Source organism: Callithrix jacchus, chromosome 1 (assembly GCF_049354715.1).
Source record: "Callithrix jacchus isolate 240 chromosome 1, calJac240_pri, whole genome shotgun sequence".
Lineage (NCBI taxonomy): Eukaryota > Metazoa > Chordata > Mammalia > Primates > Cebidae > Callithrix > Callithrix jacchus.
The window spans coordinates 98629289-98653545 of record NC_133502.1 but is presented as its reverse complement, the minus strand read 5'-3'; the positions used below and the strand labels follow the sequence as shown (position 1 = coordinate 98653545).

The window sequence follows — 24257 nt, the reverse complement described above, 5'->3', positions numbered from 1 at the left end:
ACTTTCATTGAGAAATTGTTAGTTGGAAGAAACCAGTTGCTGCAACCTGATACTTCACCAACTCAAGACTCAATCTAGTTGAAGGTTATGGAAGATTCTTACTTTCTGGAGCAAAAGACAGAAATCTTCATCCTATCATTTAAAGCTATAACTGCAGAAACGTGACTCCAATGCCTGACGTTCTTGCAAATACTGCTATAGGAACTTTAAAAAATGCAACAGTGTGTTTTTTTCCCCTTGGCTACAGACAAAATTTGAAAAGAATGCAAGAACATTTGAGAGCAAGCATATCATTGTGCAAGCCACAACACTAGACAGTGTTGATTAGAAGATGCAGTGACCTCCTTCATCCATTCTCCAACTGTACCTGCCAGCAGGAAAAATTGACACCTAATTAGAGTATATACAACTATAATACTAAAATGCCAAACAATGGTCATATCCAGAGAACTTGTAATTTAAAATTGTATGTATCTGATGCCTATCTTCAAAGAGCTTTCAGAACCAGTGAAAATTCCAACTCCTTGCAGCACCAAAGTTAGTTTGATTTACGGGGTTGTCATTTAAAGTGCTGGTACCTTGGTAGAAACTATGGCTTATTTTGTCCAATTAGAAAATGGAATTTGTGATCAGAAAATGAGGTGAAAGGACTTTTCAGTTTTACAAGACTACATCTTAAACAATTTCCTAGTCATGCAGAGTCATTATTTGTGAGAAATAGCTTGTGCCAAGAACTAAAAAACTGTCTTTTAATTCCTTAGAATTATTTTCATTGGAGTGTCACTCAAACTCAATTTTAAGCTTTGAAACCATTGTGTAGCAACCAAATCACTAGACTTTTCAGTCGAATAATTCCTGTATCCTATTTTGTTCCGTAAAACTCAGCTTATAAAATTTGCAAACTCATGGACTATCTATTAAAGAAACCAAAACACAAAGCGCTCCATATTTATTAAAATATGAAAGGAAAAAATGTAATTACATGGCAATAGATTGTTTTTCTTGTCTTATGCATGTGGTTCTAAAGTGAGTTCACTCTTGGTGATAGTATTTCCAAAAGGAGTAAAATGAAAATTTTAAAAAATTGTGTAAAACACTTGTCCTATGTTGAGCATGATGTGTTATGTCCTATAGACTCCTGCTGTCTTCCTCCCTAAAGAACGTTTCATGTAGTGCAGATTAACCTTTGTCTATACATCTTGAAATAGTTTAATAAATAAATCAAATAATATTAATATCAATAATAAAAATGTGATCCCGGAACGTTTACCAGGCTTAATCTAATTACCCATCAACCGTTCAGATCATCCAAGAGAGGAAAAAAGAAAGCAATGAACATGTGTATTTGACGTAGGAAATGCTTCAGGATTTGTTTTTCAACAAACTTATCCTTGCAGTTAGGTTTTTTTCCCTGAACAGCCAGCCAGAGCACTTACCACAGCTCAAGACTGGCCATAGAATCTGCCACGTTTGTAATAGCTATCTGCAATTAAAAGATTATTTGACTGGCTGTATCACTTTAGTAAGAATCTTGGGGAAGGGCAGGGCACAGTGGCTCATGCCTGTAATCCGGGCGGGCATTTTGGGAGGTCGAGGTGGGTGGATTACTTGAGGTCGGGAGTTCAGGACCAGCCTGGCCAACATGGTGAAACTCTATCTCTACTAAAACTACAAAACATCAGCCGGGTGTGGTGGTGGGCACCTGTAATCCCAGTTACTCAGGAGGCTGAGGCAGGAGAATATCTTGAACCCAGGAGGCAGAGGTTGCAGAATATCTTGAACACAGGAGGCAGAGGTGGCAGTGAGCTAAAATCACACCACTGCACTCCAGCCTGGGTGATAGAGAGTCTCAAAAAAAGAGAAAAGTATAGACTAATAAAGAAAGAAGGAAAGAAGGGAAGAGAACTAGTGACTGTTGAGTACTGCACATACCTTTAAGGTACTTACATTTCATCCTCACAAGTCTTCACATGAGGTATTAATATCCCCCTTTCACAGAGGAAACACACATGAAGCTCAGGGAGATAAAGTGACTTTTCTAGTAACACAATTCATAAGTGGCAAAGCCATAATTTGAGCCTATGCCTCTGAAATCTATCCTTGTCAAGAGCCCAGTTCCGGAAATAAATCAAGTCCAGGGGAAGCACAACTGAATTAATACCCCAAAATGCTCGCTTTATTAATGGGGAAAAAAACCACAAGCAAAGTCTATGCAAAAAGGGCTAATAAAATGGCAACAGGCTAATAACATGGGGTTGTCAGGAAAACAGAGTTTAATCCACCTGTGCACTTTGAAATCCTCAAAAAGCATGCCAGTGCTTAGGTGAGGGGATTCCTGAGAAGGCACAAGTGTTGGGCTGCCATATTGATTCCGCTGGAAATGAGTGGATAGAGCTGAAAGCTGTAGAAGGGCAGGAATTTTACCCATCTCAGTCTCTGCTCTCTCTTGGTGCTTAGCGTAGTGCTTGGAACAGTGTCAGCTCAAGGCTGAATAGCTTCTCTATCAACCAAAGGTACACAAAGGAAGAAAATCGAAATCCCTACATTCCCATGTGTCCCAGGGAATATGTGTGAGTTCACAAATGACTTTCTAGGGAGTACAAGTTTGCATTGGTCAGCTCTCCCCAAGAGCCAACCAAGGACCGGGAAGAAGTTAGTAAAGAGCCCAGAGTACAAAAGTTAAGGGGGCACTCTCTGGGCCAAAGGCGGGGCTGGCACCTAAAAATAAGTTCCTCCTTAAATTTTGCATCATAAGCACCTTGCATAGCTCACCCTACTCCTGGCCTAGCCAAAAATAATCTGTGGATTTGTTTTAGATGAGTCTATCTACTATAGCTGTTAAGAGTGCAGGCTCAAAAGAAAACATAAAAACAAACAAAAACAAAGAAAAAAGAAAAGAAAAGAAAAAAAGAAAGAAAGAGTGCAGGCTCAGACCGAGCATGGTGGCTCACACCTGTAGTCCCAGCTACTTGGGTGGCTGAAGCAGGAGAATCACTTGAACCCAGGAGGTAGAGGTCGCAGTGAGCTAAGATTGCACCACTGCACTCCAGCCTGAAGGGCAGAGCAAGGCTTTGTCTAAAAAAAAAATGCAGGCTCTGAACACAGATCAGCTTCCAATCCAAGCTTCATTTCTATATTCACTAGCTGGAAGCTCAGTCTAGTTACCAGTAACCTCTGTAATCATCTACTGCTACCTGCAAAATGAGGTTTATGTTTACAGTTATCTTGTGGGTCTGCCAGGAGGATAAACTGAGGTGCCACAGGGAAACTGTCTAGTACCATGTAGTAAGCATCTGCTATGGATTGAATATGTACCCTAAAGTCCATATGTTAGAAACTTTATCACTGATGCAACAGTATAAAGAGGAAGAAGCTTTAAGAGGTGATTAGGTCATGACAGCTCTGCTGTCATAAAAGGATTATGTGGTTATCTGAGGAGGGGGTTAGTTATCCCAGGAGTGGGTTCCTCATAAAAAGGATGAGTGTCTCCTGAATTTCTCTCTCTCTTGTGCTCACCTGCCTTTCTACCATGTTATGATGCAGCACAAAGACCCTCTCCAGCTGCTGGTACTATGCTCTTGGACTTCCCAGTCTCCAGAACTGTGAGCCAAATCAACTTTTTTTTTTTTTGATATGGCCTGGATGACAGAGTGAGACTCTGTCTCAGAGAAGAAAAAAGCTTATTAAGATTATTAGTTTGTTAAGATTTTTAGTATGAAGATTAAATTTAGATATTTAGTATTTTAAAATTCTGCTATTGATGAAGATTAAAAATATTAGGATTAAGATTTTTAGTACTTTAGTGGTTTCTTCTTATTTATTGACACAAAAGTGAGATTTGTCATTATTAGGTCAAGCCATTGGGTCAGAATTATAAAAATGCTGAGTAATTATTAGTGACACTAAATTTAAAGATTATCAATGTCTGAGATTATTTTAAAAAAAGAACTTAGATATGTGTCCCAAATATGTATCTCAAATGTAAATTGTCCTTAACATATGCTGTCAGTCTAAAAGTAAATGTTTCAGATTACATCTTGAGTTTACATATTTTAAACCTCACTCATGTCTACTCATACACTGGTGGAAGTTTGAGATGCCTTGGCCCTTAAATTACTTGGTAGAAGATCTATAAGTTGAAGTATACCTTGGGAACACAGGGAAATACTGATATTGAATTCTAGTCCATCTACTGCACTAAAAACAATTTGTAGACTGGGCACAGTGGCTCACGCCCATAATACCCGCACTTTAGGAGGCGGAGGTGGGCTGATCACTTGAGGTCAGGAGTTTAAACCATCCTGGCCAACATGGTGAAACCGCGTCTCTACTGAAAATACAAAAAGTAGCCAGGTGTGGTGATGCGTGCCTGTAATCCCAGCTACTCAGAAGGCTGACGAAGGAGAATCGCTTGAACTCGAGAGGTGGAGGTTGCAGTGAGCAGAGATTGAGCCACTGTACTCCAGCCTGGGCGACAGAGCAAGACATTGTCTCAAAAAAAAAAAAAAAGTGTAAACAGAAAGGGACTATGTCCTGCATATGTAATGTAACAATCACAATCACAAATGCACCAAACTATGTAAACTTATGCAAGAAAACATCAGTTTATATGCTTTCCTGTTAATTTTAGTTTTACTTACTTGTTTTGTTAGCATTCATTAGCATGATTCAAAACTTATCAAAATCAATAATTCCAGGTAAATCCCATTCATTCACTCAAAGTAGAAATTGTAATTACTGAAAGAAAAAAAAAATCCTACTTCTCTGCTTCCTCTTATGATGGTTGTGTATACTGAGATACTGGTGTCATTGTTCTCTATTAGTATAGGAATGTGGCCCAAAGCCTGGCTCTCCCTTCATCTTGTTCTCTTTCTTCTTTGCAAACCAATTATCCAAGTCCTCCAAACCTGTTCTGGCCTCAGGGCATTTTCACTTGAACTTGGACTGGCCCCTGGACTGGCTCTTTCTCTTTGCTCAGATCTTAGCTCCTCAGTGGGGCTGTCCCAGACCACCCTGTCCTCTTGCCAGGCCATCTCTCATAGAGGACATGGTTCTCTGTTTTGTGAACCATGGGCTCTCCTGCACGGGGCACAGGGCTGGGCATGGAGGCAGTGCAAAAGGTAGGTATCTAAGAGCTCTGAAACCTGGCTGGTAAATACCATCCCCTCTAAAAGGAACCCAACAGGTTGTACCTAGGACCTATGACTTCTTGTGTTAGAAACAAGGAAGTTTTTTAAACCTATCTGAAGCTGTAGACAAAGGATAGAGGAGTGGCCTGGAAAAAAACAATGTTTATAATCGATTGAAAAACATAATACCTTCAAAAATTAATGAGTCTATAATGATACTTAAAAACAGAAACTCTAGGCCAGGCACGGTGGCTCACACCAGTAATCTCAGCTCTTTGGGAGGCTGCGGCAGGTGACGGTTTGAACCCAGCAGTTCAAGACCAGCCTGGACAACATGGCAAAACCCCGTCTCTACTAAAAATACAAAAATTAGCTGGATATAATGGTGTGTGCCTGTAATCCCCGCTACTAGAGAGGCTGAGGTGGGAGGATCGCTTGAGCCCAGGAGGCAGAGGTTGCAGTGAGCCGAGATCGTGCAACTGCACTCCCGCCTGAGCAACAGTGTGAGACCCTGTCTCAGAAAGGAAAGAAAGAAAGAAAGAAAGAAAGGAAAAAAGGAAGGAAGAAAGGAGGAAACTGAAAACAAAAAAGCCTGTAAGGGGGAAAATAAGCATTTATATTGTTCATGAGGAATCGCTATACAGGATAACTAAGTAGACCGAGTTGTTAAGAAGAAGCTATGCCTTATGTATCAACACCAGTAAAAATATAAAAACAATATAATTTGAAAAGCATGATTTTGTGATCCCTTGAGCAGGGATAATCAACTGGAATTACATCATTGGTTGGGTAGTTTATAGGGTGCTGGACACGTACGGAGCCAAAGTCACAGTGTGCAGATGACATATTGCCACAGGGGAAACAGTGAAACAGCATAATAAAGATATCAGGGCTGAGGCAGGAGGATCGCTTGAGGCCAAGAGTTGAAGATCTGGGCAACATCTGAAAAAAAAAATTAGCCAGGCAGGGTGGTACATGCCTGTAGTCCCAGCTAATTGGGAGGCGGAAGTGGGAGGATTGTTTGAGCCCAGGAGTTCAAGATTACAATGAGCTATGATGGTGCTACTGTAGTCCAGCCTGGGTGGTGGGGTGAGACCATGTCTTGGGGGGAGCGGGGGAGGACATCGAGCCAATACCAATCCAAATGAACAATTTACTATAAGTGGGCCTGCCAGATATCATGAACTTCTGATGTGGGGTGATATAAAGCACACGTTGTCATTTCTGGTTTTGTCTGTGTATATTCTGATTTCTTTTTTTTGTGAGATCTCTGAAGTCAGACTGCTTGGTTCTAATCTTAATTCCTCTATTTCTAGATTGGGATCTTGAGCAGTTTATGCAATCTCTTAGAACCTCTTAGGGTTTTGTGAGGATCTAACGAGAATATCTGTGCAATTGCTGGAATGGGGCTAGGTACTTAAAACACTCAATATTCAATAAATTAGCTATTATCATTGTAAGTGCCTTATTCTTTCATTTCATTTTAGAAAGGCTCTTGCTCTGGCATTGAGGCTGGATTGCAGTGGTGCAATCATGGCTTACTACAGCTTTGACCTCCCTGGTCTCAGGTGATCCTTCCACGTCAGCCTCCCAAGTAGCTGGGACTACAGGTGCACCCCACCACACCCAGCTAATTTTTAAAAAAGTTTTGCAGAGATGAAGTTTTGCCATGTTGTCCAGGCTGGTCTCAAACTCCTGGGCTCAAGCAATCTGCCTGCCTTGGCCTCCCAAAGTGCTAGGATTATAGGCATGAGCCACTGCACTCAGCCTCTATTATTTCTTGAATAAACGCATACTACTGTCATAATAGCCATAGATAGCTATATATAACTGTCCTCCCCTCCCACCCAGTCCAGCCCATGGGATTCTAGACTTTCAGCTGGGGATAATTTGAGAACTATCAAGGCATCAAGACCGAAGTTCCAGGCTCTCCTCCCATCATTAACCCATCCTCAGGGACTGAGGATGTCAGTTAAGGGCTCTGAGCCTGGGCTTCCTCATGAGCCAGAAGAACAGTGGGCAGGGCCTCAAATGTGTGGCCTATGGGGAGAAAGGTGATGCACGCGGGGGGGAGGAAGGTGTTGTTCAGTGTGACCGTGAGCTAAATCCCTGGGGCACCATGCACCTAAGATAAAATGTGAAGGTTCCCACTCTCAGTGGACAATACACCAATACTATTTTTCTTAAATTTACCCTAAATGAAACTGGGACCCACCCTGATTATGGTTCCCAGCTTTAGTGAACAAACGTTTGTTTACTGAATCCTATAAAGGATAAATATAAAATTTTCATTTTTTATCATTATGATTCTTCCAGAACAGATTCCATTGCACACATCCCCTTGTAACACTATAGTGTATTCACTTATGCCATTGGTTGCCTATCTTCCCTGCTAGACCATCAGTTTCGTGAAGGCTGGGAACTTTGTTTTGTTCACAAATGCAGCTCAAGCATGTCCAGTCGTCCTGGTGTGTGGTAGAGGTTTGATAGATATCAGTTTAATTGTTCAAAAATCAACCTTGGGTTTTGGTTTGTTCACTGAATGCAAATTTGCTCTAAACTTGATTTCACAATCTTGATCCACAAGAAGTAAAAATATGGGGTTTAAGTGCACAGCCTGTGAAATGAATACCGTTTTTCTCTTTCCAAGACTGCTTTGAGTCAGGGAAGTGTCACAGCTGTCCAGAGCTTGGGTGAGAGGACTGACGTGTATGTGTGATGTGTCATTTGGCACAGTGAGGTCAGGGTTTTTCCCATAACACATCAACTTGCGTTAATTACAGGAAGTAAAGAGGAATCTGGATCCCCAGGCCCGCCTCTCTTTGTTGACTCTAAATGGGAATGGCTGATCACAAAGGAGCCAACCAAGGCCAAGAATCTTAAGTCCTTGAGAGTGGGCTGGGAAAGTGGGCAGGAAGTGGAAAAAAATTATTCTTGCACTTATTGTATAGTAAGTTCGATTGAAGGATTAGCTGCTATTGTTCTTATAACTAAGAATTAGTTACAAATTCATCAACAAAAATATTCAGAGGATTTTGATTACTACATAGAAATCTCTCAGTCTTGATCACACAAGTTCTGCCAAGGCCCCAAGACTCCCTCAACGTGCTTTGTGTGTGGAGGAACCATGAGAAGAGGAGGAAGCCCTGCCACATGGACCCCCAAGACATTTGCTTGAGTCCACTCAAACGGGGACACCCCAGAACAAAAGGCACTTTCTTGTGGTTCCACTAAGAATTAATCCTTTATATACAAGAAGCACAAATTCCAAGAAGCAAGGCACAAGGCCATTTTTAAACCCTTTCATACAATAAAAACTTTTTTTTTGAGATGTAGTCTTGCTCTGTCACCCAGGCTGGAGTGCAGTGGTGTGAGTTTGGCTCACTGCAACCTCCACCCCTTGGGCTCAAGCGATTGTCGTGCCTCAGCCTCCCAAATAGTTGCTACTATAAGCATGCCACCACACCCAGCTAATTTTTGTATTGTTAGTAGAGATGGGTTTTCACCATGTTTGCCAGGCTGGTCTTGAACTCCTGAGCTCAGGTGATCCTCCCACCGCGGACTCCCAAGGTGGGATTACAGTCGTGAATCATCATGACTGACTGGAAATTTTATTTTTTAAAATAGGTTTCTTTGCTGCCCTTATCATCTACCTACATGTGCCATGGATTAGCCATATTGTGAATGTGGATTATTTAAATGTATTCATATCTTTAAAGTTGAGCAATAGTTACTTTTTCCTTTAATTCGTTTATAAACCACATGCATTTCTGCTATCTTTGCTGAGAGAAGATACTTTATTTGTATACGGCCTCTAAGTGAGATGACTTTTCCCCTACCCAAGATGATTAATTTAAAATATATGTACATGATTTTGCCCAACTGTAGGCTAACGCAAGTGTTCGGACCATGTTTCAGGTAGGCTAGACTAAGCTATGATGTTTAGTAGGTCAGGTGTCTTAAGTAAATTTTCTTAAAAATTTTTTTTGTAGAGATGCTATCTCACTGTGTTGCCCAGACTGGTCTAAAATGCCTGGTCCCCAAGTGATCCTCCTTCCTTTGCCTCCCAAAGTACTGAGATTATAGTGGCTTCTTGCCCAGCTGTGCATTTTCAACATATAGTGTTTCCAACTGATGATGAGTTTATCAATGTATATCTATATTCTAGTCTTAAACCTGATTTTCATTTTTAAAGGGACTTTACCTGCCTAAAGTTAGTGACTGTGTATTTGTAACGGGCAGAAGCAGTTACAGGGCAGGGTCCTATGAATAACGACCACAGATCTACCTTTGAGGTTGGTGCCATTACTTTCAATGGCAAAAACCTCAATTCACTTGCAGAACCACCTGCTGGGCACTGGTGACTCTATGGATCCACCATCCATTAAGGTCACCGGTGACTTCTTGCCAGTTCATGAGCCCTGAGCAGTTCATATCTGATCCTGAGTCTCGGCCCTGACTTAGGTGCAGTGACCCCACCCTTACCCACCCTTTCCTGGTGATCCTCCTCCCTCTGGCCACTCCCTCTCGGTTGCCCTCATGATTCCCTTTCCTTTGCCCACCTGGGAAGTGTTAGTGTCCCTGAGAGTGTCTGCTTACTCAAGCAGGGGTTTGTGACTTACAGTTTCTCACATAAGGTCCATGAATGGAAAACCCTGAAATGGTGCAAACATTCCATATTCCTGTCCATGTTTTCAGGAGACAGGGTCTTGAGCTTTCATGATCATGAAGAATCCATGACCTTGTAAGAACCAGTGGAAAGAGGGAGGAGATGAGAAAAGGATGCAGATGCTCCGCAGTCCTATTCGGAAACTGACCATTGGACATCTCCAGCTGGATATCCCACAGGCACCTCCGATTCAGTGTGGCTGCAGTGAAAACAAACGCCTCAAGCAGTTTCCCATTCTTGTGTTTCTTCTGTATGTGGCGTTGTCATTCACCCTGCTTCCCAAGTCAGAACCTTGGGGAGAGTCTCACTTGTTAATTTGCTCTCATCTCTTACACCCAACCGATCATCAGTTTGTACCTCTTTATCCCCGGCTTCCTGAATTCCAGTTCAGGCACTCACCTCCTCTCACCTTAACCACTGCCCTAGTTTCCTTGCCAACTTCTTGCCTATTGTTCTTACACTTCCAGTCTGTCTTCCCATGACTGCTCAAAAGGTACTTCACACATGATGGACCTTTGATTATGTTACTTCCCTGCTCAACATTGCTCAATGGCTTCCTATTGCTCACAGAAAAAAACCCACCTCATTACTTCATTCCTCAACACGATTTGGTTAGTAAGACAGAACTCCTTGAGGCCTCTAGATCATGCAAGGGCTTGCACATGCTGTTTCTCTACATGGAACATCGCCTCCACGACTCCTGCCTCCTCCTTCATTCTCCACATGCGACCCACCAGGCAAATCCCCTCATCCCTCTAAAGCTGCCTCCTCTTTGAGGCCTTCATGGCTGCCCCAGGTGACAGAGGCCAGGCTATTGGAATCTGCCTACTTACCAGGAGCACCCACCCCGAGACACAGCTTCAACCTTCACACCCCCATTATGCTGCATTTTCTTTTTCTTCTCCCCCCCACCCCAAGACAGAGTCTTGCACTGTTGCCCAGGCTAGAGTGCAATGGTGCGATCTTGGTTCACTGCAACTTCTGCCTCCTGGGTTCAAGCAATTCTCCTGCCTCAGCCTCCCAAGTAGCTGGGATTATAGGCACACACCACCATGCCTGGCTAATTTTGTATCCTTAATTAGAGATGGGGTTTCACCATGTTGGCCGGGCTGGTCTCGAACTCTTGACCACGTGATCCTCCCGCCTCAGCTTCCCAAAGTGCTCAGATTACGGGCATGCGCCACCAAGCCAGGCTCTATGCTGCATGTTCATTTCATGCTGGAATGAGCCTCAAAACCCTTAAATGGCTTACACAAGGCAGTGTACTTGATGTATAGAGGACCAAAACTAGATTAACAGAAGGAACAAAAAGCAGGTCTAGATGCAGAGGTCTGAGCATCCATATCTTTCCAAGCTAAAGGGGAACGAGGCAGATGTACAGAGAATCCTAAAATTCACATGGGGGCTCATTCCATTTCATCCTTTCATTGATTCCCCTATTACATGCTGAGAAATAGTTGTACCTTTGAGGATTAAACCAGATGGCAAGGTGGAATTGTTCCTAGATCTAAATGCACTTTATGGTGATTATCTACTTTCTGTTGTGCCAAATCCCTATTAGCCTCAATAGGGAAGGCACCAGGTTCAGAGGCCAGGGGAGACTCAGAGCCAGCAAACGAGATATGGGGTTGTATTATGAGATTCTGTACAGGGGAAAGAGTCCAGTGGCCACAGGCTGCACATCCTTACATACACTGTAGTGGAAGCAGCTGGACTAGATAGCCACAACTGCTTGCAAACAGCATGCAGTTTATACAACATTTTCACTTAACACCCTTTCCTTAATAACCTCCACGTGGCAGCCTTCATGTAACCCAAAACTCAGGACCTCAATCCCCTGTGTGGCCTTTGTTCCATGGGATGGGCTGAAGGCTCAGATATTCCTCAAAGAGAAGGAATGACTCTTTAGGTTGGCCACTCTGAGACTCCCTAGCTCAGAAAACACTCAGGTGCATCTGCCATACAGGATCCTTCTAGGGGTATGACTAAGCTATCATTATCGAGTGCATTTACCATAGACTTAATTTCCTCTGATGGTCCATAAAATTATTGAAAACAAATACTTTTCAAATTTTTCTCCTCAGAGCTTAGCACTATGCAGAGAACTATACAAGTTCACCCTCACTGTGATGGAGAACAACCTTTTGTTGTTAAGAATAAGTTTTTTGAATGATTCATCAAAATATGGAACTAGAATGAAGATGTTTTCTAATAATTATTTTTGTTGTTGTTGTTATTTTTGAGACAGACTCTCACTCTGTTACCAGGTTGGAGTGCAGTGGTGGGATCTCAGCTCACTGCAACCCCCGCCTCCCAGGCTCAAACCATCCTCCCACCTCAGCCTCCCCAGTAGCTGGGACCACAGGTGATCACCACCATGTCTGGTTAATTTTGTTGTATTTTTGGTAGAGACGGAGTTTTGCCATGTTGGCCAGGCTGGTCTCGAACTCCTGACCTCAAGTGATCTGTCTGCGTCAGCCTCCCAAAGCGCTGGGATTACAGCATTTTCTGTTTCCAAGTCAGCATCTCAAGCCCTGTCCTTTCCTCCTTGCTCTGTTTTGATCTCCATTTGCCAACTGGGCATTGTTGCTCCAAGCTTTCCTCTCCTGTGATGAAGCACATTGGGCCATAGGCCCTCAATGCCTCTCTCAACTCTAGGATTTGGTTTAGGGAACTGAACCTGACAAACTGATGATCTTACAAAAATGCACAACTTTAGCAGGACGTGGCGGCTCATGCCTGTAATCTCAGCACTTTGGGAGGCCGAGGTGGGAGGATCATGAGACCAGCCTGGCCAACACAGTGAAATCCCGTCTCTACAAAAAATACAAAAATTAGCCAGGTGTGGTGACAAGCGCCTGTAGTCCCAGTTACTCGGAAGGCTGAGGCAGGAGAATAGCTTGAACCAAGGGGGCAGAGGTTACAGTGAGCCGTGATCGCACCATTGCACTCCAGCCTGGGTGACAGAGTGCGACTCCATCTCAAAAAAAAAGCACAACTTGTACAACTATGATTTCACTTCTACAAATCTGTCCTATAGAAATACTCATATGAATCCTAAACATACAGCCACAAAGAAGTTCCTTATAGTGTTCATACAAGGAAAACATTAGAATAGCTTACAGAGAAAATGTTGAATTATGGTATATTCACACCATGAGGGAGTAAGTAACAGAATAATGCACATCTGTAAGAATTGGCACAAAAATGTTTTGGAAAGTATTGAGGCAAAAAAAGGTACAGAACAGTATTTACACTATTATCCCATGTGTGGGCATATTAGGGAGAAAGCATATGTAACTATAAATCAAAGTTTAAAAAAGGATTACCAAATTAAAACATCTTTGGAACTAAACTGAAAGCTACAAGACAGGTATGAGCCTAAGAAAAGATAGAGTATTAAATATCAAAAAAGTTTTAAGGCTAGCCTGGGTGTGGTAGCTCACAGCTATAATCCCAGCACTTTGGGAGCATGAGGCTGCCTGGTTGCTTTGAGCCCAGGAGTTCAAGACCAGCCTGGGCAACATGGCAAAACCTTGTTTCTACAAAAAAAAAAAAAAAAAAGCAAAAAATAGCCAGGCGTAGTGGTGCATGCCTGTATTCCCAGCTACTCGGGAGGCTGAAGCCGGAGAATTGCTTGAGCCAGGAAAGTGAAGGTTTGCAGTGAGCTGAGATGGAGCCACTGCACTCCAGCCTGGGCAACAGAGCAGGACCCTGTTCTCAATAAATAAATAATAATTTGCTAAAAAAAAAGAAAAAAAAAGGAAAAAAGATTTGAAGACTAATGTTAAATCTCTATGAGTATGGAGAAGACCCTGACTTGGGAAGGAAGGAACCTGGAACCTGTAAGGCTTTGTGGCCAGACCAGCAGAAAATAAAGTAAAAGTGCCAGGGTGACCCTGAAGGTATTGCGTTCTGGGAAACATGGGAAGCCGCTGGGGGGTTTTGAATAGAGGAGAACAGATAAGATCACGTGCCCGGATTGGAAGTTGGGATGCCAGTTGGAAGGATTTTACAGGAGTCCAGGCCAGTGATTTTAATAAGTAGGCCAGGGGTTGTGCAGCATGAAAAGGAAGATAGGGACAGATGGAGAAATGGAGCCACTGAAGATGACCCGGCTGTCACTTCCTGAGATAACCAACCATACAGATTGGCTGTTGGGTGTCCTGGGCTAGGCCGGGCATGGGGAGCCCTGGAGATGTCTGAGGTTCTAATGGGTCATTCAAGTGTTGAGAAGATAATTTGAATTAGAAGCCAAGGAGGAGATAAGAATGTGAGTTGGCAGGAAGTTAGATATGTAGAGTGAGCAAGTGAAAAACATCCAGGATTAATAAGAGCTCCAATATTTCATTACAAAGATTTGATGAGATAAAGACATTTATAAAATAGTGACGCAGGCTGGGTGCAGTGGCTTACAACTATAATCCCAGCACTTTGGGGGACAGAGGCAGGAGGATTGCTTGAACTCAGGAGTGAGACCTTGTGTCTACCAAATATAAAAAATTAGTCAGGCATGGTCATGTGCACCTGTAGTCCCTGCTAATCAGGAGGCTGAAATGGGAGGATCGCTTGAGTCCAGGAAGTCAGGGCTTCCGAGAGCTCTGATGGCCTCACTGCATCATCTCCAGCTTTGGTGATAGAGCAAGACCCTGTCTCAAAATAAATGATAATAATAATAAACCAACACAGTGCCTGGAATATAGTAGGTACTCCATAAATGCTAGCTTGCTGAATGAGCTGATTGCTAAATGCCAGTAGGGTTACAGGCTATTTCAGAATATGAGCCATCACATGCTTGAGTTACACAAAGAAGACAGGAAACATTATTCCCAACTTAAAATGTCTTTCCTGTTTTCAGAAAAAGAAATGCTGTTTTCTGTACCCACCGCTCAAGCCACAGATGATGTCTGTGCTTCCCCGTGCCTCCTCTCTGATATGTCAGATGAAAGGCAGGATGACAGATTCACTGCCCAGCTCTCCAGCGAGAGTGCTTTGTCCTCTGTGAGGATGGATGCCTGTGAGTCCTGCTACCTGGGCGTGAGAAACCCGTCTTAGAGGATCTGCTTAACCCACCTTGATCTGTCCCACCCTAGGGTAGATTCTCCCCAAAATAGGCAAGATGAGCTTCTGAGTTTCCAGCTGGGGAAAAAATAATTAAGCTGGGCCCAATGGCTGACATCTGTAGTCCCAGCTACTCAGAAAGCTGAGGCGGGTAGACGGCTTGAGCCCAGGAATTTGAGGTTGCAGCAAGCAATTGCACCATCGCATTGTAGCCTGGGTGACAGGGCAAGAGTCTGTCTCTAAAATAAATAAATTAAAATTAATTTCTGGTAACAGCTAAGGGAAAAGGTTTGGAGGTTTACTGAGGAGATGCCGCTTAGTCACTCCAGTACTTTGTGTCTTTTATTTTAACTAAAAGAATCAAATGGACTTCTCCCAGGACAACCTGACTTATTCGTGTTCTTTGTGTTACTAAAGCTTGTTGACTAGAGAATTTAAGATGCTGTTCTGAAGGTGAGTAAGTGGAGTGCAGGAAATTGGTTCTAGAGTTCGAGCTTTAACAATTGGGAGGCTGATATAAGGCAGACTGGGAAAGAGGCAAGTTTGCGGGAGAGCCCCAGGGCTGCTGTTAATATTGAGATGCTATTGGACACCCAAGTGGAGATGATGAGGAAGCTGGAACTAGAGTAAGGTCAGAGCTGAAGATAGAAATTTAGGACTCATCAGGGTGTGGTGGTTCACACCTGTAATCCCAGCACTTGGGGAAGCCGAGGCAGGCAGATTGCATGAAGTCAGGGGTTCAAGACCAGCCTGGCCAACATGGTGAAACCCGTCTCTGCTAAAAATGCAAATATTACCCAGGTGTGGTGGCAGGCACTATAATCCTAGCGACTTGGGAGGCTGAGGCAGGAGAATCACTTGAATCCAGGGGGTGGAATTTGCAGTGAGCCAAAACTGCACCACTGCACTCCAGCAGGGGTGACAGAGTGAAATGCTGACTCAAAATAAATAAATAAATAAAGAAGGTAACAAAAAATAAAAATAAATGAAAAAAAATGAAAGAAGAAGATGAAGTCAGATGAAGATGGGCTCTATAGGGCATGGCATGATCAAATTTATGTATATATATATATATATTTTTTTTTTTGCCTAAGAGTTGCAGTCCTTATGGCCTAGACTGTCTTTTAAGGTTTTTTAGAGTCCCAGAGCACTGTAGCCCTCCCTCAGTGGTGAGGTTTGTGGGAACTCAAGCTCAAACAGCTGGGATAGGTGATTCCCCTCTGGCTAGGGCTGGCTTAAATGCTCCCCCAATAGATGGGTGTTAGCTGAGTTTGCTTTAGTTTTTCTTTCTGCTTTTATAGAACAGCACTGAGTTCAATGCCTTATAGCTGTGGTGTACTCCCTCCCTCAGCGCTCAGAGATGTGCTTTGCATCGTGCTACTGCTGGGGTCCAGGGTGGAATGGAGGAGTGGGGGTACTATGAGGGCTCGTGTGATTTTTGGTTCTTTTTTTTAACTTTTAAGTTCAGGGGTACATGTGTGCAGGTTTGTTAATAGGTAAACTTGTATCACAGGGGTTTGCTGTACAGATTATTTCATCACCCAAGTATTAAGCCTATTACCCATTTGTTATTTTTCTTGATCCTCTCCTTCCTCCAACCCTCCTCCCTCTGATAAGCCCCAGTGTCTGTTGTTCCCCTCTTTCCCCTCTTTGTGTCCATGTGTTCTCATCATTTAGTCCCCACTTATAAGTGAGAGCATGTAGTATTTGGTTTTCTGTTCCCGCATTAGTTTACTAAGGATGATGGCCCCCAGTCCCATCCATGTTCCTGCAAGGATATGATGTCATTCTTTTTTATGGCTGCATAGTATGCCATGGTGTATACTATATATTTTTTTTAGTCCAGTCTGCTATTCATGGGCATTTAGGTTGACTCCATGTGTTTGCTGTTGTTAATAGTGCTGCAATCAACTATGTGTTCATGTGTCTTTACGAGAGAAGGATTATATTCCTCTGAGTATAAACCCAGAAGTGGAATTGCTGCATTGAATGGCATTCCTGTTTTTAGATCTTTGAGGAATTGCCACAATGTTTTCCACAATGGATGAACTAATTTACACTCCCACCAACAGTGTATATAAGTATTCCTTTTTCTCTACAACTTAACCAACACCTGTCACGTTTTGAGTTTTTAATAATAGCTATTCTGATTGGTGTGAGATGGTATCTCACTGTGGTTTTGATTTGCATTTCTCTAATGATCAGTGATGTTGAGCTTTTAAAAACATGCTTGTTGGCCACATGTATGTTTCTTTTGAAAAGTGTCTGTTTATGTCCTTTGCCCACTCTTTAATGGGCTTGTTTTCTTATAAAATGTAAGTACCTTATAGATGCTGGATATTAGACCTTTGTCGCATGCATAGTATGCAAATTTTTTTCTCCCATTCTGTAGGTTGTCTGTTTACTCTGCTGATAGTTTCTTTTGCTGTGCAGAAGCTCTTTAGTTTAATTAGAACTTATTTGTCAATTTTTGCTTTTTTTGCAATTGCTTTGGGCATTTTCATCATGAAATTTTGCTTGTTCCTATGTCCAGAATGGTATTCTTTAGGCTGTCTTCCAGTTTTTATAGTTTCACATTTAAGTCTTTAATCCATCTTGAGTTAATTTTTGTGTGGTATAAGGAAGGTATCCAGTTTCAGTAGTCTGCATATGGCTAGCCAGTTATTCTAGCACCAGTTACTGAATAGGGAGTCCTTTTCCCAATGCTTGTTTTTGTCGACTTTGTTGAAAATCAGATGGTTGTAGATGTTTTGCATTATTTCTGGGTTCTGTATTCTGTTCCATTGGCCTATGTGTCTGTTTTTGTACAAGTACCATGCTATTTTGGTTACTATAGCTCTGTTGTATAGTTTGTAGTAGTATAGTTTGAAGTTGGGCAGCATGATGTCTCCAGCTTTCTTGTATTTGCTTAGGATTGCCTTGGTTATTTGAGCTCTTATTTTGGTTCCATGCTTTTTTTTGATACGGAGTTTTACTCGTCACCCAGGCTGGAGTGCAATGGTGTGATCGTGGCTCACTGCAACATCTGCCTCCTCGGTTCAAGCAATTCTTCTGTCTTAGCTTCCTGAGTAGCTGAGATTATAGGCATGTGCCACCATGCCCAGCTACTTTTTGTATTTTTAATAGAGATGGGGTTTCATGATGTTGGTCAGGCTGGCCTCGAGCTCCTGACCTCAGGTGATCACCTGCCTTGACCTTCCAAAGCACTGGGATTACAGGCATGAGTCATGTGCCCAGCCCAAATAAATTTTAAAATGGTTTTTTTCTAGTTCTATAACGAATGTCATTGGTAGTTTGATAGGAATAACATTGAATCTATAAATCCAATGAGCAGTATGGCCATTTTAGCAATATTGATTCTTCCTATGAAATGAATAAGCATGGAATGCTTTCCCATTTGTTTAAGGAGTGTTGTTCTTATAGATGGTTCTTAAATTGCTGTTCTTACAGTGGGAGGGAGGAGATCGGTGGAGCCTTTTATTCTGCCATCTTGCTCTGCTTCCTTCATAGATTTTTTAAACATTAAAATTTAAAAAAAGAAACTTAACAAAGCTACTTTTAAGAGAGAAAAGAAACAGCAAATATAATAAATAGGTTCACTGTATTATGTTGAAAGTGGTAAGTGGTATGGAAAAAAGAAAAAAGTTGGGCAGAGGAAGGGGTTTTGAAATGCCAGGGGGCAGGAGGGCTCATATTTCTGAGTATTCATAGGTGAACTCACTGAGGCTGTGCAAATAGATATCTGTGGTCAAAGTACTGGGAAGAGCTACTAAAAATTTCCTAACGCAGCTGGGCATGGTGGGTCACGCCTGTAATCCCAGCACTTTTGGGGGCGGAGGCGGGTGGATCACGAAGTCAGGAGTTCAAGACTAGCCTGGCCAATATAGTAGAACCCGTCTCTACTAAAAATACAAAAAATTATCCAGGCATGGTGGTACATGCCTGTAATCCTAGCTACTCGGGAGGCTGAGGCAGAAGAATCGCTTGAACCTGGGAGTCAGAAATTGCAGTGAGCTGAGATTGCACCATTGCACTCCAGCCCCGGCGACAGTGCAAGATTCTGTCTAAAAAAAAAAAAAAAGCCCGAATGCAGGAGGGCTGAAGTTGCGTCAGAAGAACTGCAGCTTGGTCAGGGTGGAGGAGCTGGAGAGAGAGGTTAGAAGATGAAGATGGACTTTGTAGAGCATGTCATGATCAAATTTACTTTTTTTGTGAAATAGAGTCCTGCTTTGTTGCCGGGACTGCAGTGCAGTGGCATGATCTTGGCTCACTACAACCTCCGACTCCTGGGTTCAAGAGATTCTCCTGCCTCAGCTTCCCAAATAGCTGGGATTACAGTCACACATCACCACACCTGGCTAATTTTTGTAATGTTAGTAGAGACGGGGTTTCGCCGTATTGGTCAGGCTGGTCTCAAACTCCTGACCTCAAGTGATCCGCACGCCTTGGCCTCCCAAAGTGCTGGGATTGCAGGCATGAGCCACTGCTCCCCGCTCCCAAATTTACATTTTAAAAGCAGCATTCAGCTGCTGTACTGCGAGTAAATTAACCGAACCCTTGTCTTCTTAGCTGAAGTGATTCTAGGGCCACTGTCTGCTTTGGATTAGCTTAAGCAAAATTAATGAGTTCTAAATACAAGCCCTGTCTGGCCTGGTTTTAGGTGATGTCAGATCTTCAGTTTCCCCTAGTAGCCCTCATTTATCTTTATTTTTGCCCATGACACTCTCAGCTTTAAATTTAGCATTGCTGGTGGGTTATAGTTAGGGTTTGTCGTTTTCAGAAAACTCTTCATTCTAATTAGTTACGGTACATCTGTTTCTTATGAAAGGTGAATTTTATGCATCTTTAAATCTTTGAAAACATAGCCTTCCCTCATTCTCTTCCATCCCTGTAGGCCTGATAACTGTTGTAGAAAAACTGTACTTTGACATCTTAATCAAGGCATAATTTTATTATATTTTCTTAACCTCTGTCACTCAAAAAAACCCCAGTAAAATAGAATTTATGTGGCTAGGAGAACAAGGTGGCAGTGATTTATTTATGTCAGACTGGAGGAGGATATTGATATTTATTGAAATAAAATGTAAGATGGTAAATGGTCTACTAATCAGAATCTGGTTAACATCATGTGACTGAGCAGGTGGGGTAGTGACGGGCAGAGCCCTGGAGACTGCTCTTATTTCAAGTACAAGGGATACAGTGTCAGTGGGAAAGGATTATGTTAGAAAAAGAGAAGGCTCACATTTACTCAGAATAGACCGTTTGCTGAGCTCTCTGGCTGGACCTCGGAGCTAATGCCTTGCCTACGGAATACTGGCTGAATTCCCACCCACAGCCTTCTTGGTCCTCTCTGGTCTTCTGCTGTCTTTACCAATTGATCATGGGGTGCAGTGAACCCTTTAGCACTTTGGAATTTTCTTAACCCACCCCAAATTGTTGCCTTTAACAGAGTCTCCAGTGTTGTAAAATCTTTTGTCCTCAAAGGCACAAGATGTTCTGAATTAGCCCTTTCAGTGTATTTCCAGAGTACTTTGTTTTTTTGAGACGGAGGCTCTGTAGCCCAGGCTGGAGTGCGATGGCATGATCCTGGGTCACTGCAACCTCCGCCTCCCGGTCCTGGTTCCAGAAATTCTCCTACCTCAGCCTCCCAACTGGCTGGGATTACAGGCATGAGCCACCATGCCCAGCTCATTTTTTGTATTTTTTAGTAGTAAGGGGGTTTCATCATGTTGGCCAGTCTGGTCTTGAACTCCTGGCCTGGTGATCTGCCTGCCTCGGCCTCTCAAAGTGCTGGGATTACAGGCATGAGCCACTGCGCCAGGCCTTCCAGAGTACTTGGTAATGACAGGAATGGTTCATTATCTAATGGTAAGCTCCTGTAGCATACTCCTTATATGTATGTTTCTTTTTTTTTTCTTTTCCTTTCAAGTCACTTGATAATATGTATGTTTCATTCATTCCTCTCATTAATGATATGAAGCAAGTTTGATTTGTAGTTCATTTTTTTTCTTTTTTTTGAGACAAGGTCTTTCTCCGTTGTGGAGGCTGGAGTGCAGTGTCACAATTTTGGCTCATTGTAGCTTCAACCTCCCAGTCTCAAGTGACCTCCCACCTCAGCCTCCCAAGTAGCTGGGAATATAGGTGGATGCCACCATGCCCAGCCACCGTGCTTGGCCTCATTTTCTATATAAGAAAAGTGAAGCCAGGCTGGGTGCGGTGGCTCACGCCTGTAATCCTAGCACTTTGAGAGGCTGAGGCGTGTGGATCACTTGAGGTCAGGAGTTTGAGATCAGCCTGGCCAACATGGTGAAACCCCATCTCTACTAAAAATAAAAAAATTAGCCTGGCGTGGTGGCAGGTGCCTGCATTCCAGCTATTTGGAAGGCTGAGGCAGGAGAATTGCTTGAACCCAGGAGGCGGAGGTTGCAGTGAGCTGAGATCACACATTGCACTCCAGCCTGGGCAACAGAGTGAGATTCCAACTCAAAAAAAAAGGTGAAGCCCAGAAACATTAGATCATGTGCCCAAGTTTACATAGAATGACTATGTGCCAAGCTCCTAGCTCTTGTGTGAATGGTTACATTATGCCTTGTACTATTGCAATATATTAATATTTACATGTCTGTTCCTTTTATTAGGTCATAAACTCTTTGAAAGATCAGAGAGTGTCATGTTTGTCTGTGTTCTCCATAGTTCCCTCCACAGCAACTTACACGTAGTAGCGGGGCAATCACACTGATGAATGAATGAATTGCACTCAGTTGCCTAACACTAGCACTTTGAATTTTCAAGGTTATTAACATCTCCCAACAAAAAAGGATATTTTAATAAGAATTGTGGGAGAAACTAACAGAAAGCAAACATTGCTAAGAGAAACTCCTTGAGATTGGTTCTGAAAATCGCATGCCAAGGGAAGAAGGAAATTCTTCTGTAGGGGAGGAACCTCAGGAAGGGGGTTCTCTAACACCTGATTCAAAGCAGAGTTCTTTGTGAAGCCCTGTTCTCCGGCTGTCGAAATCTAAATCTTGACTTACAGATTAAAACGCTGCTAATGCTGGCAAGTTGCAGCAAATTGGTTGCCTGGAGAGGATAATGCCTTGTTAATCCAGTATCAAGCTGTTCTGGGCATTATTGAATCCCGATCTAGGATCTAAAGGACTTTCTGATCATTGAAAATTAGGAGAAGGGTGGGGCAATTCCAAGTGGCGTTTGCGTCATGCATTTAGGAACAGTTGTAAGTAATCAACATAGGGTGCTTGGGGTTCTTAAAGTGACCTCCTAAACTTGTCAGAAAGTGATCTCTGCTTTCCTTTATAGATTTGACACCTATAGATGTATGCTTAGAGAATATATTTTTCTTCTTGCTTATTTTTGAACTTTATAAAGATAGTATCATACTATGTGTATTCTGAAATTTGTTAGTTTACTTTTTTCTCAACAATATTTCCTAAGATTTAGTTTATTCATGTTGAAGCTTGTAGCCATGATTCACTTATTATTTCTTAAAATTTTTTTCCGAGATGGAGTTTCACTCTTGTCACCCAGGCTGGAGTGCAGTGGCATGATCTTGGCTCACTGCAATCTCTGCCTCCCAGGTTCAAGCCTCCTGCCTCATCCTTCCAAACAGCTGGGATTACAGGCACCTGCCACCACACCAGGCTAATTTTTGTATTTTTAGTAGAGATGGAGCTTTATCGTGTCAGCCAGGCTGGTCTCCAACTCCTGACCTCAGGTGATTCGCCTGCCTCCACCTCTGGAAGTGCAGGGATTGCAGCCATGAGCCACAATGCCAGGCCTTATTATTATTGTTGTTATTATTATTATCATTATTTTTTGAGACAGAGTCTTGTCACCTAGGCTGGAGTACATGGGGTGATCTCTGCTCATTGCAACTTTCGCCTTCCAGGTTCAATAGATTCTCCTGCCTCAGCCTCCCGAGTAGCTGGGATTACAGGTGTGCACCACCATGCCCAGCTAATTTTTGTATTTTTAGTAGAGATGGGGTTTCACCATGGTGGCCAGGCTGGTCTCAAACTCCTGACCTCAGGTGATCTGCCTGCCTCAGCCTTTCGAAGTGCTGGGATTACAGGCATGAGTCATCACGCCTGGCGGGTTCACTTATTTGTATTGCTGTATAGTATTCCATTGTATCAATACTACCATTTACTTATTCAGTGTTCCATTGATGAGCATTTGAATTGTTCCCGTTCTTTTAATTATAAACAATGCTAAGAACATTCTTGAATATGTTTTTGTGCACATGTGCATAATTCTTAGGCTATACAGTTAAGCCTGATATTGACATGAGTGTTCAATTTCTCAAGATAGTGCATAACTATTTTGCACTGATATTGAACCACGGTTGCTGGCAATCGTGGAGGGAGCAGTTTGGGACATGGGGAAGGGATGAGGCCAGGGAGGGGACTGGTAGATGGGAGAGCAGGGAAAGAATTCTAGGCACAGAAAAGTGGTAGTTGCAGGCATTCTAGGGTGAGCCTGAGCTTAGCTGGTGAAAAACAGAAAGGCTGGAGCACAGAATCGGGGGAACATTGGCAGTGAAGTGGGAGCGGAAATCAGAGCTAAGCTCTGAAAGCCGGGTTAAAGAATTTGATTTTATTCAATGTGATAATGTATTTTTGGGGTGGAGTCTTGCTCTATGACCTAGGCTGGAGTGCAGTGGTCTCAGTTCATTGCATCCTCTGCCTCCCAGGTTCAAGCAATTCTCTGCTTCAGTCTCCTGAGTAGCTGAGATTACAGGCACCTGCCACCACACCCAGCTAATTTTTGTATTTTTAGTAGAGACGAGGTTTCACCATCTTGGCCAGGCTGGTTTTGAACTCCTGACCTCGTGATCCACCCACCTCAGCCTCCCAAAGTGCTGGGATTACATGTGTAAACCACTGTGCCTGGCCCTCAATGGATTTTAAGATGGGGAGTGGATGTGATTTTATTTACATTTCTAAATAACATTCTGGTTGCTCTGTAGAGAATGGATTAGGATTGAAAGCAGGAAGAACATTAGAAGCCATTCGTAGCAGTCTAAGAGCTTGGGGCTGAGTGGTGTAGAGCTGGTTGAGTTTGGTAGGAGAGATAAGACCTGCTATCAGAGCAGATGTGGACTTTGAAGGAGAGACAAGAATCAAGGCTGACTCTGAGTCCCCCAAACTCGTCCAGTCTACCTCCTAATGTGTCCCTTTCCATTCCACTACTTCAGGTCTTAGTATCTCACATTTGACTACTGCAAGAAGCTGTCAACAAACTCTTCCCAGGGCCTCAAGCCTGCCCTCTCATCCTCCCTCCATCTATCTCCATATAGCTGATGAAGTTACTTTTCTAATCAATGATTTTTCTAGATAAAGCAAGTCACATCATTTTCTTCCTTAACATTCTTAGGTGAG

General features: G+C 42.8%; 1 long non-coding RNA gene across 1 annotated transcript in view; it reads left to right on the top strand.

Annotated features, from left to right (window-relative positions):
* The first annotated feature begins 3454 nt into the window (after positions 1 to 3454).
* The window catches only part of LOC118154442 (uncharacterized), a 104527-nt gene continuing 83724 nt past the window's right edge, over positions 3455 to 24257 (top strand). Inside the window, exon 1 of the long non-coding RNA XR_004744288.3 lies at positions 3455 to 3602. This is a non-coding gene — a long non-coding RNA (uncharacterized LOC118154442). The remainder of the gene's footprint in view (positions 3603 to 24257) is intronic.